Source organism: Pinus tabuliformis, chromosome 4_2, assembly GCF_031772625.1.
Source record: "Pinus tabuliformis cultivar Carrire ecotype Pingquan chromosome 4_2, CPIR1, whole genome shotgun sequence".
Lineage (NCBI taxonomy): Eukaryota > Viridiplantae > Streptophyta > Pinopsida > Pinales > Pinaceae > Pinus > Pinus tabuliformis.
The window spans coordinates 1,007,062,625-1,007,084,048 of NC_142304.1; positions in this window are offsets into that span (position 1 = coordinate 1,007,062,625).

A 21,424-nucleotide genomic window follows, 5' to 3' on the forward strand; every position below is an offset into this window, starting at 1 on the left:
AATTGTTCCTAAACAACTTACTAAACCCTGTCAGAGTTCCGCATTTAAATGATATAGGATTTAGGCACCTGGTAAGAGGAAAGCAGAAGTAAGGATCAACGTTATGTCATTTCTCGTCCCATTAATAAAAAACCTTTGTAGCACAAGAGAAATTGGAGCATTTAGGTACTAACCTGTAACATCAAACAACAACTCAATGACTTTTCCAGTAAACATCGATGTTTCCATTTGATATAGCTAGGGTAAATGCATTTGGTAAGAAGGACACCTTACCTGCGAGAAACTGGAGCCCGGAATGGAACAAACATTTTTCAATGAGTAGAAAACTAAAACATTAACCCTAGGAAGGAAAAGAACAAATTGGTAGAAAAACCAGAGATCTGGTTAGTATTATACCTATTTCAAAGTCGAGGAGAAGTATTCAACGAACAGACTTGAGGAAAACCTTGGTAGGGGAAGATTAGTAACTTGAATATCACAAGAATGAAAAGCTGCCAGTGTTGGGCCAGTCAACCATGATTGGTAATCAAACTAAGAGAGAGTCGTGAGTGAAAATTACCTCTGAGCAAGTGGAAAAACCCTTCCATCGGTGTGCCATGGTTGTAGAGTGGTTCCTTCCAGGTTTGGACGGGGTGAAAATGAATGACAACCGAGAGGGTTTGTTTGTGTTGTTAGATAGAAATGAAGTTAAAAAAGATGCAATTTAATTTGAAAAAAGATTGTAATTATGCAATATGTATGCTTCAAAACACATATGACATATAATACTTTACAATGTGCAATATAATACTTGTCGCCATTGTGATTGATACATTTTTTTTTCTTTGCAATCCAGAAGGGATGTTTTCCGTCGTTCCCAGCAAAGGTTGGTTTTTGTATGGATCCTTCTATCTGGAAATTTCTCCCATTTGAGATTATTGAGGTTCTATTTCATTGGCTTCCTTTATTGGTCTTGATGAAATTTAAGTTGGTTTGTAGAGAATGACGTCTTCTTGTGGAAACCTGCTTTTCCTTATTAGAGTCAATCAGTGTGGTCAGAAAGAGTTAGGATTCATTTCTTTCGTGGTTCCTTTATCCCATGATTGTTTCATAACATCATACCTTAACAATAGAGGGCACATGTCTACCATGGTTTTTCCTTTTCTTCATTCCTGATAGACAATTGAATCTGTAGTGAGATTGATGATTTTGTTCAACACTCTTGGAACTTATTTGAATACAAAAAATTATGTCGTTGTCAACCCATTACAAAAATGGTTAGAAACCTTGGAGTTGTTACTCTTAGGGACCGAGGATTCTTCTCTTTGTTGCAAAAATGCAGTCCACAAAAATATGAATGGGTGTTCTTGAAACATGTTTCTAAAGAGACAGATCCACATTTTATTTGCAGTAGTGTTGACAAGGTTTGGAAGAGGACGAAGCTTCTATACGGTGGCATAACACCACCAAAGGAGGATATCTTATTTCAAGAATTTCTTTGTTGGGTATATCTAGACAAGGATTATGAAGATTACCCTACTATGGTTACACTATCTATTGTTTGGATTTGAATAGAAACAAATGGGGTTATTCATTTATTCATATTGTTGAAATACAATGTATGTCATTAGGGTTATACATGAATCAACTTGTTTGTGTTGTTAATAATGGTTCAACCTCTTTTTTGTCACATGAAGAGGTGGAGGACTTTGAATTTGGTCGAGTCTTGAAAGAGCGAAGTGTGGAATATTTTGAGGATGATTGGGGGTACATATGGTCGTTGCTTAAATTCAGGTTACCTTCTTTTAGGAACAATTGAAGAAAACGTCCTTATGATTGGTTGGTTTGAAGTGCAGTTAAAGGTGTATGATTTGGTGATTGGATTGTGAAAACAAGAATTGTTGATGGAATTTCCGTGGTCAAAACCTCATGCTTCTATGTAGAAACGGTTGAAGATTTTGATGATTTGATTGAAAATGGAATTTTTTTTTTCTCATTCTAAATGTTGATTCTATTCTTGACATACCTCCACTACCTATGGATATATTGAATTAGCCTTTCACACTTCAACATGTTTTTTTACGATATTGTTGAATATTTTTTTAAGATCATTGTAATTAAAATTTTGAAGTTATATTGACGACATAGTTTGCTAAATTTGGATACATTTGTTGAAGATTAATCTTATCTTTCCATATTTTCGAAAATTTGGAGTGCAGCTCGTATTTATTTATTTCTTGAAGGTTATAGAAATGGAAAGGTTTACCTAATTATTCGGAAGGAAGGTTTTGTTGTGAGGAATACATAGTTAGTGAAACTTCTTATTGTATTAGTTGAAAGCCTTGGAAGTATTTTGTTTTATACATCTTGATATAGAATTTTTTTGTGTGACATCTTGATTTATTTGTAAGGGGATGATTGTTTGATGTGTTCGAAGTTTGTGCTGGAAAAGATAATTTTCAAAGTATTTGTTGTGTGTGTATATGCTTGAAATTCAAAGGCCTATTTGTTACTATTTAGTTCCTCTTTACAGTTTTGGAAGGTTACGAGTTACAATTTTTTGAAGATTAAACAATATGTATTAGCCTCCAATGCAATTGGAAAATGAATTTTGAATTGAGTTTAATTTTATCATAGAAATGTTGAGTGAACGAAGAAGCGAGAGTGGTGTGAAAAGACCTCGCTTTGCTGGTACACGATAATGATTAAATGAATACCAACGCCAATGGTATCAGCATAATAAAGATCTCATTAGAGCGTGGAGAAGTTTTTCATGCCAAAAAAAAAAAAGGAGCTTTAGCAAATGAAGGAGGAGGACCTGTAAATCGTAAGTATGAAAACATGAGTGGTTTAGTGCAATAAAGAATTTCTTTGATGGTCATTTTCTTGGATGTTTATGATGTAAAAGAACTTATGTTTTGCAAGGTTTACTAACTTTTGTATTCTTTGGGAACATTATGGTTGGAAAGAGAGTGTTCATATGAAAAACGATGGACTTTTGTGTGAAAATAATGAAAGAAATGCAATTTTGGGACATTACGAGAATGATCCATGTGAACAATTTCCTGAGATGGTTGAAAATTTGGGAGACTATGTTGTTGAATAGGCTCAGGGCTTTCCTTCTAGAAACTATATAGTAAATATAGCTAGGCCTCTTGAATGTGTATGTAATATCTTTTTCGCGACAATGTAGAAAGTTCAAGTTCTTTTCTTGTCCTTGGTTTTTTTGTTGTTGTTAATGTGAAGTTTTTATTGTTTTATTTTTTTGCGTAATGTTTTTCCATAACATTGTCAAAATCATTATTGATCCTAAATAGATTCATAACCAGTCCAACCTTTATTGGTTCCTGAATGTGAGGCTCAATAACCAGCTTTTCTAAGTTTGGCAAATGACAAAATGTGTGGCCTTCCAAACTGTAAGTTTATGACTTTTTCTCTTTAGTTACACTAGTAGAAAATGAGAAATTAGTGACTAGGTGACTAAAACATTTAGTCATTTCAACTTTTTTAAGTGAAATACTACCAAATATGAGAAATATTAAGTGACCCAACTAAAAAAAACTAACATAAATGACTAATTTAGTCATGGGTTAAAATATACGACTAACTAGTAACTAATACAATTAAAAATGACTAACATGAATGACTAACTTAGTCCAAGAACAAAAATACGACTACCTAAATAGTATAATAATAAAAATAAGTCATTTATGTTAGTCATTTCAATTATCCATGGAAACTTCAAGATGAGGGATGAAGATCCATTTGAAAAAAACCTAGTAAATAATATTTTCCTAATAAAAAAATTGAGAGTGTGCTTGGATTGGTAAAATAAACACATCTCAAAGCTTAAAAAAGAAACTTAAAAATGTGCATATTAAAACCTTCCATGGCAATAAATTTAACCTTTATCTCAAGGGATCTTATGGCTACCTCAAGGTACTAGACCAACTCTAATGTGATTGGTGCAAATATAGTTTATAAGATCTTGTCACCATATCAATTCAACCCTAATTTGAGAAGCCACAAATGCATGTGAAGTACAATCAACCTTAAGGAGGTCATGAAGAAAGGTTGGACACAAAGCCTCCTTGAGATGGTTAGTGGAATTTTGTTGATGGGAATGCAACAACTAGGTCTTCTTGTTTGAAATAAACCCCAATTAGCCATTATTGTAATAAGAAAGAACCAACCCACATTGAGCACTTAATCGCGACACACATTTCCCAATTTCCCTCACATTGAGAAAACTAATGATAATGATATAGGTATTGTGCATTTTTAGAGGCCAAGTTCACTAACTAACTCAGACGATCTTATGCTATTTGAAGGGCAGAGTTTGTGGGGGCCGCGTTCCTGAGCAACTGAGATCGAATCCATAATTCAATGGGACCGATTTTATGGTATTTGCTGGGGTATAATCGGAGGGTTTATAAGGCTGAGTTCATGATTTTTTCAAGGGTGAAGTTCTTCATTTTTTTGGGTCTGAGTTTCATCATTTTCTAGGGCTAAAATAATTAGAGTAAAGGATTTTTCTCGGTGAGCGGAAGTCGAATCTATGTAGTGTGAGGATGTTGAGTTACCAATATAATTTGGGCCAAATTTCCTGAGCCAGGAGGAGGGCGAATTGATGTTCAAAGGATTGTTCCTTTCGGGAATACAGTAGATAATCCAAGTTTCTGGGTTGAATTACACCAAGGAGGTATTATTGTGAAATTAGCATTTTTTTTAATTTCCATATCTAATATGTAATAATATGTTTAACCAAGTGAGGTTGCAGAAATATTTTGCACGCAATAGTAGGTGCCCTATTCAAAATTGTTGAGGAATCAAATTCCTTCTGCCATGTACCCTTGAATTGCAGGGCATTTTCCAAGACCAACTTTGGTTGATTTTTCCATCAAATAAGCTAGAATTAGTTCCAGTGTTTTTCCCCTTCATTGCATATACATCCCATTTATTCACTTCCATTCTAACTTCATTCACCATGTCGCTTGTAATTCTTGGTTTCCACCAAGTATGTAATCAACCTACAAGAGCATAATTTTAGCCTAAGTACTAAATTGAGTTTCTGGCTTTTTAGATCTTGAATTCATTAGTCTATCTGAGTGAGAAAACTCCATCAAATAAACATAGGTTCCTAGATAAATATTAACCCATCATGGGATTTATAATTATTATACTTGAGAATTAACAAATTCTAACAGTTGATATGGATCCACTTCTCCCCCAGGGTATTGCAGTTGTTTTCCAAAAAAAGACAAATAATTAGAGTAGACTATGAGGAATGGGGGACTCATCACAAAATTCATGTTGATCCATTTATGCCAATACATTTTCCCACCTGAATAACCAATGAAACACTCCTACTTTAGTCAACTTTGTGGCTTGCAATCAATATTATGTATTCTTTGTTGTAGCAAAATCTTGCAAAACTCAAATGCGAAATATTTTCTCAAGCGAAATATTTTGCAAGTGTTCGAAGGTATATACATAAGGCTCAACAAATCTTTCCTGCGCTTGAGAATATTTCCCAGATGGTTGTTGTCTGTGATGTGCACCACTTTGCCCATGTAGAATCAAATGGAAATGATATTTATTGGTATAGGATTTTGCAGTTAGAAGTTACAACAAATGATTCTTTAATTAAAAAGTGGTATATAAATCTTGCTCTTCTCCTTCTTCCTGACAAGAACAAATTTTGTGGGAAAAAGATGACTGGAGGAGTTGAAGATGGCCTTGTATCAAGTGGCAGGGTGAGTAGTTGTTCAGAGGAAATTTTATTAATTCATGGTGGCAGTCCTCATCAAGGTACAAGACATGGTCAAGAAGCACTATCTACAAAGGTAGTTCTTGATGGTAAGTGATGTAACTGTGTTGTAGCGGCTACAAGTACCCTCCAAAATTTCGCCTTGGCCTGTTTTGGAGCCTCCCTACCAACCTTTCACAAAAATTTGTCCTACTTTGTCAGGTACTCAAGCTTCAATGTTTTTCATGCACAAAGGCATCTTGTCGAGCACAATCGATCCATTCCCCTCACAGGCTGTTCACCCAGACTTGTTCCAGCTGTAGACTAAGCAGCTTCCCCTTGAAAATCGTGCATTTCTGGAGGGCAGTCAACCTTCCCTCCAGAAATTTTGCAATCTTCTCTAGCAGCATTCTGGGCTCCAGAACTACGCAATCCTGCCAGCCAACACTCCCAGTAGGATTTGTGGAAATTTCCCCAACAGGGCTACTTAGCCCAGGATTTGCACAAATCTGGGCAGCAGACAGCCCTCTACCAAAAAATTGCACAATCCTCATGGATAGTCTGCCCAGCTCCCAACCAGGAATGCACATTTTTCCCAAAAAGTTGACCAACTGCATGCGTGGACAGTCCGGTTGACCAGTTCCACCTGGGACCAAGGAAACTTAACTTTGCATGCATACATGATTGGTTCTTCCCGGAATAGCAAGAGACAACATGCAAAAGGCATCCCATGATTTAGGGAGATATTTTTAGTAGTTGAGAGTTACAACAAAGTTGTTTTAGAAGTTTCCCTTAGAAGTTTCCCTCCGAGTGTCGATTTTTCCTAGATTTGTGGCATGCGTGTCATGAGACCAAGCTTATTTATTCAACGCATCAAAGCTCATTCATTCACAGCGACCTTGGAGCTCTGACATCACACAACACATCCAGGACTCTTCGACACATCCGGCTCAACTATTCACGGGTAAGTGGCCCCAACTTGTCCTTTTCAGCATTCCTGTCACTTTTGGTGTATTCAGTTTTGTGAGTGTTGTTTTCTTTATTTCTTTGAACACATGTTGCTAATTACGTGTATTCTAGCTTGTCCTAGCTCTATTTTAGTTTTCGTTTCTATCTCACTACTGTCGCATGCATGAAACTGTTTTTCACGGACGTTCGCCCAACCGACGAACTGCCTCACCCACATGGATGTTGATCTGTTTTCTAAATCGTTCATTCATGTTTTGCATGCACTGTTAATCACTTCTACTATCACTTAGTGTCACCATGTATTCACTATCTTATTTTCTTTCAGTTTCCCGTCGGCAAGTCGGGCCAAATTTGCCCTGGGCTCTGCATTCACCAAGGCTGCATAGCGCAATCTGGGGAAGGAAGGCTCACCTTCCTCCCCAAAAATGCGCATTCTTGCCCAACACTGGCCTCCAGGACCGTTTTTCACATTTCTGGAGGACAGCGGATGCTTGACCCAAGAAACTGCGCAAATATGTCCCTGGGCCAGCAATCCTTCCTAGCTAGAATTGCACATTGCACAATCCTAGCAGCCAAATGCTTGACTAGATTGCACATTTCATAGATCTAGTAGCCAGCCTAGCCTCCTTGTAAAATTTGCGCAATCTGGCTCATCAGTTTCCCAGGTATGTGCTGTGTCCTTTCCCGTATTTGCTTTGTTTCCACTGACATATTTCTTGCCATGCAAGCTGCTTGTTTCCATATATTTCAGGTGTTCTTTTGTCTCAATCAATTCCAAGAGAATAGGATCACAGGACATTGATGGAGTTGCAGCTGGAGAAGCAGTTCAGCAGGTCTCCTCTAGTCTGCTGATGATTCAGACTTAAACAGTAACGCAACAAATTACAGAGATAACCATAAACACAGATATGCGGTGGAAATAATACTTCATTTCATTAATGTAAAATACTGAAATATGTTTACAAACAATAATGGAAATTAACTAGCTAGGGCGATGGTAGCTTATCTCTGAGAAGAGATGTGGTGGCTACATGCTTCTGAACTATGTTACAATGAGACTCGAAGGCCTATTTATTGTTGAGAAACAATGGAAAACCATTAACATTCCAAAACCTAACCCTAGAAGATGAAACGCCAAACTGTGGGCCCCATTTGGGTAAATTGGTACACCAACTTCCCAGGGTCGTAACTTTGGCATACGATCTTCGTTTGACGCGTACAATAGCTCGTTAGAAAGATCTATCCGAGCACTGCCACTTTGGGAGGCTACATCAGTCCATGGACCATGTTGCCCCAAATTTCCCAAAAAACGTCGTTTAGGGCCTCAAAACGGCTCCGGAAGTTCAGGACCCGAAAAACTGCTAAAAATAGTAAGTTGTGCTACAATTAAGGAAACTGAAAATGCTGAGAGAAACAATGGTGGGGGTCCAGGTGGACTTGGCAGGTGGCCACCAATATCCACCTGGATCATTCCTCCCCCCTTAGGAAGCAATGGTCCCCATTGGGTTGAGTTCCTCCATGAGATGAGGAAACTTTTGCTGAACTTGTTCCCTGGTGAGCCACTTGCCCTGCTAAAGGAGTTGGCTTGCTTTGACAACGCGATACAATTGGATATTCTGTTGGCGAGTGTTCTTGATCTGTGTGTCCATGATCCGATCAGTTGCAGCTTGTTCCATGCAATCTGGATTTAATTCTGTGGGTGTGAGCTGTTCTACAATGTCGGATGTGTCTAGCAATGGTGGAAAGTATGGCCGAAGGCAGTCCACATTGAACACTAGGTGCAGGCCAAGGAATGGGGGAATGCTGAGCTCAAATGCATTGTCTCCCATAGCCTTAGTAATGGTGTAAGGACCATATCAGAGTGGTCTCAGTTTCCGATAGGCTCCAGTAAGGCGTTCCTTTTGCAAATGCAACCAGACTTTGTCGCCCACCTGAAACTTGTGTGGCATCTGATGTTGATCATGTCGCTACTTGTACTTGAGATTTGATTTCTCCAGAATTTCATGGATCTGCTAGCGAGTATGTTGGATGCGCTCAATGAAACTGGTGGCCTTATCTGTTTTAGACTGGACATGAGCTGAATTTATGTGAGTAGCTACAAGAGGCATGGCCACATCAATGGGGCATAGTGGCTGGAATCCCAAACCCACCTGAAAAGGGCTATGGCCAGTGGAGCTATGAAGAGCTCGGTTATAGCTGTGTTGAACATAGGGGAGGCTCTTGTCCCATGTGCATGGATGCTTTGAGTTATACATGCGCAGAATGTGCACAATCATCCTATTGACAACCTCTGTCTGGCCATCAGTTTGAGGATGGAAGGCTGTGGACTTCGTGAGTTTGGTGTCCAGCATTGACTAGAGGCTGGACCAAAATGTGCTGAGGAACCGACTGTCCCGATCTGAGATGATAGACTGTGGGATCCCAAAGTGCACCCACACTCGTTCAAAGAAGACTTTAGCAGTGGCTTCTGCTGTGATAATCTTCTTGCAGGCCGCCATAATGGCCATCTTCGAGAACCTGTCAACGACCACAAAAATACAGTCATTTCCATGCTTAGTGGAAGGAAGGCCTGACATGTAATCTATGGATATGGATTCCCAAGGTCGACTAGGGGCAGGAAACGGGGTATAGAGGCCGTGCTTCTTGATGGTTGGTTTGGCAATGGCACAAGCAGTACATGATCTGATGTACTTCCCAACATCCTGTCGAAGATTTGGCCAATAGAAATAATTTTTCAGTACTGGCACTGTTTTCGCAACCCCGAAATGCCCAGCAGCTCGACTGTAGTGTGCTTCCCAAATCATCTTGGCACGCTCGCTTGAAGGAACATAAAGGTGACCTAGGTGGCATAACAGGGCATCCTGGAGGTGAAAATCTGGAACATGCCGACCCTCCAAGAGTGTCTGGTATGTGTGGCCGAATTCTGGGTCGCTTTTGTAGAGAAGTAGCCAATCAAAAGTCTCGTGCACACAAGAGTTGAGCACGGTGGTTAACGCCATGATCGGTGGTTGACTGAGGCAATCTGCAACATTATTGGTGCTCCCCTTCTTATACTTGATATTCAAGTGGAACTGTTGCAGGTATGTAGACCAGTTCTGATGGCGATCATTCTGTGATTTCCCTTGGGTCTGTATGAACTGCAGGGGTCGGTGGTTTATGTGGATGACCGTTTCCTTCCCCAAAATGTAATGCTTCCATTGTCGGCAGGCCTGCATAATGGAATACATATCTTTATCATAAGTGGGGTACTTTCGAACTGTGTCTGAAATTGTTTCGCTGTGATATGCCACTGGATGTCCATGTTGAGTAAGGACTGGCCCAATAGCATAGTCAAAGGCATCTATCTCGACCTCAAATGGTTGTTGTAAATCTGGTAATGCAAGCACTGGTGCCGTGTAGAGGCGATCCTTCAACTCGATGAATGCCTTCTGTTGAGATTTAGACCAAAAGAATTTTTCTTTCGCCCCTCCATTGGTGACTTGACTCAAGGGCCAAGTAATATGAGAAAACTCCAACACGAACCTGCGGTAGAAGTTGGCAAGACCTAGAAAGCTGCGGAGCTCTGTTAAAGTGGTTGGAGATGGCCAATCCCGAATGACTTGGATCTTGGCTGGATCCACATGCACCCCCTATTCATCAATGATGTATCCCAGATACTGAACCTGGGTCATGCCAAAAGTGCATTTCTCCAAATTGGCACATAGCTTGTGTTGCGGCAGTGTTTGCAGAACTTGTTGGATTTGGTGGAGGTGCTCTTCCCAACTCTGGCTGAAGATCAGAATGTCATCCAAGTATACTACTACAAATGAGTTGGTGAATGGCCACAAGATGTCATACATTAGCCTCATGAAGGTTGCAGGAGCATTCGTCAATCCGAAAGGCATAACCAACCATTCGAAAATGCCCTCCTTGGATTTGAAGGCAGTCTTCCACACATCAGAGGGTTCGATTGGTACCTGGTGATATCCTGACTTCAGATCGATCTTGCTGAAATATTTCGCCCCCTTTAGTTGGTCCAGGAGGTTATCAATCCGCGAGATTGGGTACCTATTATGGACAGTGATCTTGTTCAGCACCCGATAGTCAATATAGAGTCTCCACATCCCATCCTTCTTCTGCACCAACATGATCAGGCTCCCACAAGGCGATGAACTCGGACGGATGTGACCTTTCTGCAGGAGCTCCTGAATTTGCCTCCTGATTTCATCGTTCTCCAGAACAGAGCACCGATAAATTGTTCCATTGGGTAGCGGCGCACCTGGGGTCAGATCGATGGAGTGCTTGACCTGACAGTGCAGAGGAACCCCTGTGGGGGAGGTGAAGATTTCCTCATACTCCTCCACGACCTTGTCCATCTGTAGTTGTCGTGTGGAGGGGCCTTGTCTGGAGGCTGCGGCCACCGTCTTCTTCTTTCCTTAAGGGCGTATCATCAGGAAAACAAATTTCCCGGTTTTGGAAATGAGCGTACTGCATTGCTTTGCAGTAATCAAAGAGATGGTGGTAGGTGGTGCTACCTCTGTTATCCTGTACAAATTATTTCCCAATGTAATAATAACAGCACGGGGCCTTGATTCATACACAGCATATCGCTTCCATAAGTATGGCTGTCCTAATAATACATCACAAACTTCAAGGGGAGAAATGTCACACAATACCTCATCCGTGAAGGGCTTGATGTTGTATGGAAGGCAACACTGCTGGCTCATGCGAAGATCTCGTCCTTGGTGAAGCCACCCGATGGTGTACGGTTGTGGATGTGCGATGGTTGGTAAGCCCAAATGCTTCATGACCTCTGCCGAAATGAGGTTCTTTTGGCTCCCGATATCAACAATGAACTGTATCGAGGAGCCCTTTACCCACATCTGGGAGTGGAAGAGACGCTCCTCCTCCTCTAGATCTTCGGGTTCATTTTTCTGGATCTTGGCGGTATCAACAGTGGTGTTGGAATCCGCATCAATGATCTGCTTCCATTTGTCATTCCCCTTTTCGGGTTCTGACTCAGAGTCGGAAAATGCATCTGATTCTGAAACCTTTAGCTCAGCCACCAATGACTGCTTGGCCCGACACTCACTTGTGTTGTGAGTGGAGATCTTATGGAACTCACACCATTTTCCCGTGTCCTTTTTCGGCTTCGCGGCGCTGTTCTTTGCTTGCAGCTTCGGCGGGTTGTCTTGGGATACCGCGCCTTGGCTTTGTCTTTTTTTTCTGTGGTTTAGGGGCACCTTTCCCCTGCTTTGGATTTGCAGATCCAAAGTCTCGCTTCTTTTGTTTAAACTTCTGTTCAACCTTGACGGCATATCGGTATGCTGTGCCGAGCGAGGAGATGTTTAGGAATTGTATTTCTTCCTGGATGTATTTGTGTAGGCAGCCATGGTATTTGAGTATCAAATGCTGCTCCGAATCCTTGATACCCAACTTTGTGCGAAGGGTATGGAAAAGATTGGTGAACTCCGGCACGTCTTGGTCCCTTCCCTGCCGCAGCGTGGTCCACTTTATGTATTCATCCTCATAGCTTCCGACAGGGTAGTACTGCTCCTTGATGGCATCCCGGAATGAATTCCAGGAGGGTGTGGCTAAAAATAGTGAGCCAGTACTTTCATCCTTCTACTCGCAGTATGTTTCCCACTAGTCCTTGACATGGGGGACTGCTTTGAGAAGAGAAAAAACAATCTTTTCCCGACTCGAAAATTCATGAACAGAAAAATAACCCTCTAGTAGGTTTAACCATTTATCTACGACATCTGCGTCTATCTGACCCTTGAATATGGGGATTTCAAAATTAACTTGTACCTGGAAGCCGATGCGTCGTTTCTGGGTAGCCGCTGAAGGATCTGGGCAAAGCTGTCCATCATCGCATTCCGTTGTCACTCGAGGGCTTCTTCGAGCAAGATTTTGACAGGATCTCCTGCCCCCTCGTCTTTCTTCTCATCCGCCATGGGAGGCCGTCGGGATTTGCAAGGTTGGTCTTGCAAAGGTTCGACCAGTTCAAGCCCTAACTCCTTATATCCCGACCTTGTTGGGGACATGCAAAGAAAAACAGAGAAAAATCAGACCACTCTGATACCACTGATCCAGACTTAAACAGGAATGCAAAAAATTACAGATATAACCATAAACATAGATATGCAGCGGAAATAATACTTCATTTCATTAATGTAAAATACTGAAATATGTTTACAAACAGTAATCGAAATAAACTAGCTAGGGCGATGGTAGCTTATCTCTGAGAAGAGATGTGGTGGATACATGCCTCTGAACTATGTTACAATGAGGCTCGAAGGCCTATTTATTGTTGAGAAGCAATGGAAAACCCTTAACATTCCAAAACCTAACCCTAGAAGATGAAACGCCAAACTGTGGGCCCCGTTTGGGTAAATTGGTACACCAACTTCCCAGGGTTGTAACTTTGGCATGCGATCTATGTTTGATGCGTACAATAGCTCGTTAGAAAGATCTATCCGAGCACTACCACTTTGGGAGGCAACATCCGTCCATGGACCCATGTTGCCCCAGATTTCCCAAAAAATGTTGTTTAGGGCCTCAAAACAACTCCAGAAGTTCAGGACCCGAAAAACTGCTATAAATAGTAAGTTGTGCTACAATTAAGGAAAATGAAAATGCTGAGAGAAACAATGGTGGGGATCCAAGTGGACTTGGCAGGTGGCCACCAATATCCACCTGGATCAGCCGATCTATGAATATATGAAGTTTTATCTAGACAAGGACATCAAAATGAAGTGGCAAGAGGTTAATGAAACATTTGTAGGCACTTTTGGGGAAGACCTCGAGGACCATCAGGTGTACGTGAACATTCACAAGTCCAACTTGTACCAGAGTTCATGCAGATACCCCGCGTTCCCATGCCGTACATGATTCACTGGATCGTCTCTCACACTAACCCTAAGACGATGACCTTGAGTAGTGTTAGTGGGATGAAGCTTGCAACCTTTTGGGCACGGTATTATGATGATATGCATCAGATGTCAGAGCCTGTGACTATCATGAGTCCTCCATTTAGCTTGCCCAAAAACAGAGGTAACTCTAGGGGCATTCTGAAGGATTGGGTAAAGGAGTCAGCTCGTCTCAGGATGGCACCCAACTAGATCTACAAGACAAAGATATTGAGGAAGGCATACCAATACTTGGTCATATTCGCATGTTGACTGAGTGGCCAAGCAAGCACTGAAACCTTTCCCCAGAGTTGGGTCATTGCATTGGACCAACTGGCTAGAGAAGGAAGACCATGCAACTGGTTCGACATACTGGCTCACCAGCTGAAGGAACAAGCCACGAAGGCTCGATAGTCACCCGAGGGTATGCATCCAGAGATTTATATGTTTGCCTACATCCTAGATGCAGTCTATGCTTGACATGAGTTCTCGGGCTTGGAGTGGGCATGGTCACCGATGGAGACTGTTGTGAATACATATTTCAAGTTGTTGTCTGAATGCAGCTTCAAGGGAGTAATCATATGGCTATCTGACCATTTTGTCACCCCAGTGTACAGGTTGATATTCGAACAGGATCCACCCTGCATGTCAAAGGAAGCAATGGAGGCATTGTTAGGCATTGCATATTGGTATGCCTCACCAAGTGACACTTTCATCTAAATGTTCAGTGTGGAGAAGCCTCTGCATGTTCTGCCAAAGTTTTCCTTGGACGTACTTGTCATGAGGGAAGTAGCGTACCATATCTCAGCAAGATTGATAGCTAGACTACAACAGAAGAAGAAGGCACCTTGGACCACTCTTCCATTGTGGGTTGCACTATATGAGATCCAAGTATCAAGCAAGCGGATGTCAAAGCAGAAAATATGAAGAAGTACCTATTCGACCTCCGAAGCTTCAACCCGTATGACCCACATTGCATTGTGAAGGATCACTGCATGAGAGTTCAATTCAACTGGATCCATGGGGCATTTCATTGGGCCAAGGAAGACTCATGGAGGTATTGCTACAATTCCTCCAGACCCAATGAACAAGTTGGCTTCGTCGTTGAGTGGTTAGCGAAGAAACATGAAGCAACATCACAGAGAGCACCAGTAGTAGCAGCAGCAGCAGCAGAGGCAACAAAGCCAAGCATACATGTGCGCAACAAAGGGAAGAGGAATATTGTCGAATGCATGGAGTAGGAGCAAAGCTACAAGTTTCGAGTAGATCCACTTGTACAACAAGTAGCTATGGCTATTCAGGCAAAGAGGCAACATTGCGACAAGAAAATCATGTGAAGGTAGAGGGATAAGAGGAGAATGGAAGAAGCAGAGAAGAAGTTGCATGAGCTAAGGGAGCAACTCCGAAAAGAACAAGAGCTATGCCAACAAGAGAAGAAAGCACAACAACAACAGATTTAGCAGGGGGCACATCACGTGTAGACAAACGAAGTAGCACCCGTACAAGTAGTTGATTCATCTAAACAACTGGCATCAGGTGAATAGGGTGAACCATCGTAGGGGAAAGACTTTGGTCATGAGATAGAATAGCCGCTTAAACTGTTGGATGAAAACATGGAGCAGCAGGAATTGGAACAGGACACCGACCTCATGCCTGACCACAAGGAGGTCAACTCACCCACTTCATTGCATCCTGATGATGGGCAAGTATCAAATGACCAAGGAGGCACTAAGATCCTTGGTGGTCAACTGGAAGCATAGATGCACAAAATCTCCTTTGACGAATCTCATGACAGAGTTGTGCAGCCTCAGAGAGTACCAACTCCGGAGGACCAAACATCCTGTTATGAAACCAACTCGAAGAGGCTAAATTCTAAGGAATTGATATATCTTTTCTATCTTTTTGTGAGCTATTTTCATAACACATCCCTTGTGCAAGTTGAAGAGCAAGTGATCGTGACTGATGTGCACAAGCATGTAATTGCTTTGGCTGATGCAACTAGAGTGTATATTGAAGCCACTAGCTCAAGTGCTCGTTTCCTCATAACTGAGAATGAGAGAATGGAGAAGGAACTACAGGTGGCCAAGCAAGGAGGAGACTTGCTGACAATGTACGATCGAGCTGAATTGAAGAAGGAAATACTAGATGAAGTATTTTCCCTTGATACATTTATGCAAGCATTGTACTCCAAGTTTGGTACTGTGCACCACGCAGTCGTCCATCTCCATGGATGGCAGTAGCGATGTGCGAGAAGAGAACGCATCTTGAAGAACATACATGCTGCTATTGATAACATGCAAGCATGGATGATGAAGTACAAGGGAGCCTCACTTAACTTGCCAAAGATGATGAGGAACAATGTGGTCAAGCTACAAGAACGTATCCAGAGTTAGATCTGGAACTAGGAAGACCTACCACAACTCATTAATAGCATACAGGCTTCCCATGCACGAGTATTCAAGAGCATGGATTTTATAGTGCACACCCATGTGATCCCATCACTTGGGACTCTCACCCAGGTTAAGACAAAGAAGCAAGTCTGATAGGATCTTGACTCATACTTCGACAAGTTGATACGCACCACCACCAGCCCAAACTTTTCTATCAGTGTAGACATCATGCGCAAGTATGTTGCTGGTCTAGCCACATTGAATACAATGATGCGCATGCTCTCAAAAGAGTTGGACATAGGAGCCTGAGCAATGTACCCAGATGCTATGGAGGCAACGTTCAGGTTTCAGACAGATGTCATAGCAGAACACACGGACACTATCAAGGACTACCAATATTTGCATCAATATGTCACTGTTGATCAACATGAGGATGCGGAGCAGTTGGACTTTATGGTTTTCTAAGTCCGAATGATGTCTAGTTTGTCCTGTTCAAGCCTTTGTTCACATGGGTACATGTGCATTGTAATGTTCAGTCATGTCAAGTGTAAGTCAAGTCTCAATAGTGGATGTAATAGTCATAGAGTAGGTGAAGAGTCATGAGGGGATGTCAAGGGTCACCCCACCCTTTGCTATAAACAGCCCCTCATAACTCATTGTAGAGGCTTTTGGTTAGCCAAGCTTCTACTAAGACTATCTTGAAGAAGGCTTGGACACTATTGTAACGCGCCTTGGCTTCTCCACTGCATGGAGCTAGTGCATCTCTTTGGAGGAGCAAGCGGATGTGACTGTAACATTTCACTGATGGAGCTAGTAGGTTTACATGGATGTATTGTATGATTGGAACTTACACTTTTATATAATAAGAGCCAGCACATTTTCATGCATATGTTGTTATTGTAGTTGGACTGCTCCAGTTTCCTTAATGATATATGATGTTTAAATTACGTATTTGTGTATGAACTGATTCACATGCAATTATATGAATCTTGTTGCAAATGTGTTGTATATGATGTTAATGTTGTCACCATCTGTGTCGACTACTCTGTCAAAAACCAAAAATACCTTCACATGAACCTTGCTGTAACAACCATTGCACTTGTTCGGACTGACCTCTGAGTGTTGTACATGTTATCTTACCCTATATGTTGTGATTACCACATCCGAGTGGAATTCTTCGCCGGAAGTTGTGTATGTCTTTTTGTGTTGTGTTTTGCTAGCCGAGTTGGGACTGATCTCTTTCATCCTAGAACTCATCTTCACCCTCTTATTCCCCTTTTTTGTTAGAACCTCTCATACATCTTCCTTGACTCATTACATCAACCACGCTCTTGCTACTGACAGAGTTATCCTACTTGCCTCCGTGTGACATCGCGACCAAGGAATTACCTTATGATCCACTGTTGGGACTCCTACACCAAACGATCTGAGGTCTAATTGGGACTTATTACCGGGGATATCCCCTTGACATGTTTGTAGGTCCAGCACCCTGTTAGCACTGGAATCTGCCTTAGGTTGAGGGAAGGCAAGACTCAAGGCCACATCAAACCAGGCTCAGCCTCGTAGCTAGCCCTACGAGGACAGGAGAGGGCTCTCTCCGAGTCTATCTCGGCAAAAAGTCTTCGAAGGAGCTGAGATGACTTGTAATGGATATTGCTTTTAGGCTAGTAAATGGATAGGTAGGTTTGATTTAAAATTTTTAGGGTTTTGTTTGAAAAAAGGGAAAAAACAAATTTGGGCTCGGGGATGAGACTAGATCTTTGTAGAATTTGAGTTGGGGCAAGCTAGGTAATAGCCTCAATTCTTTTTGATCATATGTATGGATGGATCGGAATGACAAGGAGCTGAAAAGGGCAAGGGGAAACAAGCATCCTCTCCAGACCTATGAAAACATATAAAACTAAACAAATTTAAAGGCAGAGCATTGAAATTAATGGATTCAACCTCACTTACTAATTCATTTAGTTTCGGAAGAAAAAGAAGGGAATGGAATACATTAAAACATTAAAGAACTTAAAAATAACTGAGAGAACACACCATCAAAACTGAAAACCACATGAATCCCAATAGGTGCTGCAAAACCTCTGATCTTTCCTTAGCCAAAATGCAGAAGATATGTACAATAGTGTGCCAAAACTTCCCCAATAGTCCAACCCTTGCTACTGACTGAAAATTTACATAATATAGACCAAGACAACCCATTCCCTAACCTCTAGGGGTCGAGCTCCTCCTTCTAGGAGCAGTTTGAACCAATTCTAAACATGGAGCAAGAATCTAGGTGACTAAAACAACCTACCTCTAAAAAGAAGGAAATTGATTCGTTACATTAAATTTTTGCTATTTTGTGAATGAATCATCTAGAATAGGTAAATAAGTGCCAAAGTTACATCATATACATAAAATTACATCAAGATAAGTCACATACTACATCCAAAGGTGAAACTGGTGAAAACTGGCTGAATTCCTGAGTTGGAAGATGAAAATTTGACCAAAAACCTTTATGCGTAGCACGCCTGAGCTCTATGCGTAGCGCACCTTTCAGCCTGCTTTTAGGGAACTTCTCGACATCAAAATCAAGCTCACAATAGCTGGTTGGAAAGCCCTGGATGTCTGCTATCCAGCCCAAGTGGAATTTCCCAATTTGGAGCTCATTTTCCCTTTCAAAATTTCATTCTCCCACAAGTACTTCCTGCTGATGCAAAAGGTGGCAGAAAGGCGATTTTCATGGTGTTTTTGACCCTTTTGATCACCAGAACTTGATGAAATGCCTCGGCCATACTAGATCATGCATAAATTACCATGAAAAATCCAAAACTATAAAGTTTTCCTCCAGCAAGTGTCCCAATCAAAAGTGAGCGCGTCGACACGCTACGCGTTGGGCTGAAAAACCTGTTTTGCAAGCCAAAAATTTCAAAATGACAAAAATTTCTCTGAATTTGCTCAAATTCAGAGTGAAGACCCTCCATCATGTATCATGCTCAGCCACCGAAGCCTCAACCAAAATCTTTATCCTTGCTTTACCGATGTGCATGCGACCCCAATAGTGATGTTTCATATGACGGAGCATGTCTTTGTCTCTATTGGCCTTCGCCAACAACTCCTCCAGATGTCAATTGATTTTCTCAAGCCAAAATTGCCGCTCAAAAGGTGTCAAATCGCCAGGTCTTTTCCGGGCCAAGTTTTGGTCTTCACGGATTTTCCACAGCTCTATAAGTGTGTGCTGGTCCTCTAGCTTCTTATTTCGCTGCTCCAAGTATTTGATCAGACATTCTGCCTTCAGCAACTTCTCATTCAAGCTGTCAATCTCAATCTTCTGCTTTTGGATGATCTCTTTCAGTTCCGAGCCAGTATAGCTCCCATCCACATCACTGAGTGAAACATCAATATCATGGCCTCCTAACAAGCCCTCCTCATGCATCGGCCTCTTGCCTCTGTCCTGAACCTGTACCTGTGCTGAAGAAGAAGGCGAGACCCCTTCCATGCCATGTGGAGATAGTACTCGTCATGTAGCTGCAAATAAGGCCCTGTGGCCTCGCTGGTATGTCACATACACTGGAGCACTAATATGCTCGGTCTCAGGAATGTCAAACTGATGTGAAGGCTCTCCCTCATCATGAACTACCTCGGGAGGTGGTTGTAGCACTGTGAAGAAGTCACGGGAGATGAAATCCTCCCAAGTGATGCCCTGCTGTGTGAGCTGTTGTACCACAATGATTTTGATCAGCGCATAATGATATATACTTCTATGCTGCTATGTTGGGGTCTTCCTCTGTACAAGATATGTCATCCTCTCTATATTGCGATACATGAAGTATGGAATGCTCATCATACGTACCCTCATGAAATGCATCAACAAACGAATATGGTACGTATAGAGGCGCGAGAATCTGCCCTCACAACTGAAATATCGAATGATAAGCTTCATCAAGGGTGCAAACTCATCCTTTAGAAATCTGAATGGAAATACCCTGCTTAGCTGCCTTATAAACCCAAGTTTGATGTATGGCTCATAGTAGAATTTATCTAGCTGCCGTCTCTTGTTCCATTCCTCTCCTACATTTGGTATTCCGGTGGCCTGAGCAATGGTTTCTGGTGACAGAATGAAATCTACTTCGGCAAGATTTACATGGCCATCATGTAAGCGTAGAACAAATAGATGAGATAGCTCATGATGATGTTGAATTTGTGAAATCAACTCACAATAGTGGTAGCATGAATGATAGCGAAAACAATCCATTGCAAGCGGGCAAGCATGCAATTGAGCCAAAGAAGTAGGTTCCTCCCTGAGTTGCTTACCACTTTTGCCACTTTTATGAGACCTCCGTGGCACATTAATTTCTGCTGTGGAATCACTGTCATACTCCTGTTCATAAATTGAATCCATCTCTGACATTGTGCTAAAATCAGACTGTCTGCAAAATGTATGCTGATATAGGTATAGTGAAGGCAAAAATTTCAATGTATGTTTTACTCCTCAAATGTGTCACATGTGTATCAAAGTATCATCGGAAAGCCATAATGAGAATAGTTTTGTCAAATGAGTTTGCCAAAAAAAACAATGTGAATATAACAAAGGCCGTAATAATGACAACAGTGATGTAATGGCAAAGAGAGGGTGTGAGGCCAAGGTTAATCATGAACACCACTGAAAATAGATGACACGAGCATATATTAACCCACATAGTCCCTAAGAAGTTTTTGGCTTCATTTGCTTCAAACCCTAAGAAGTGAATTTGGAAACCAACATAGGGTTTTACATTTCACACTTTTTTCTCCACATTCAACACACCATAACCATGTCTAAAATTCACTGAGCAATCATAAAGGACCTACTTGCAAACAGTTGGAGGCAATTTGGCATGAATCTGGATGAAGGAGCAAAAATTTTTGGCTTTGAATTTGTATGCATAGCGCGCTTACCCAATGCGTAGCGTGCTCCCAATGCGTAGCGCGCATGTAATTTTTCACAGGCCGGTGATGCCCAGTGCGTAGCGCGCACCCAATGCGTAGCACACCTTCTCTGTGCGTAGCGCACACTTCTCCTTCAACTCCACAACCTTGAAAAGTTTCCACTTCGTCTTCAACACTCTATTTTGGTCTTGCTTTGAGAAATTTGTGAAAATGATTTGTTTTCCATGCTTTATAGTGGGTTATAAAATATCTCATTAAACCATAACCCAGTTTTATAATGTTTGGCTTTTGAAACTTTATCATTTAATGCAATTTTGTCTTTGACTTTTCACTCTTTCTCTGAATCTTTGACTGATGAATGTCTTGACTTTTTGCAGGAATTTTGGCATTTGGTTTTGGAAAAAATTAGAGCCTTGCTTTGAAACTTCTTATGGTGAAACAAATACATCCATATTACAAAAACTAAATTTGACAATTTCCAATTCAAAACATAGTTTTGAACTAAAAATGTCTTCAAATGTTTTTGGGAATAAAAA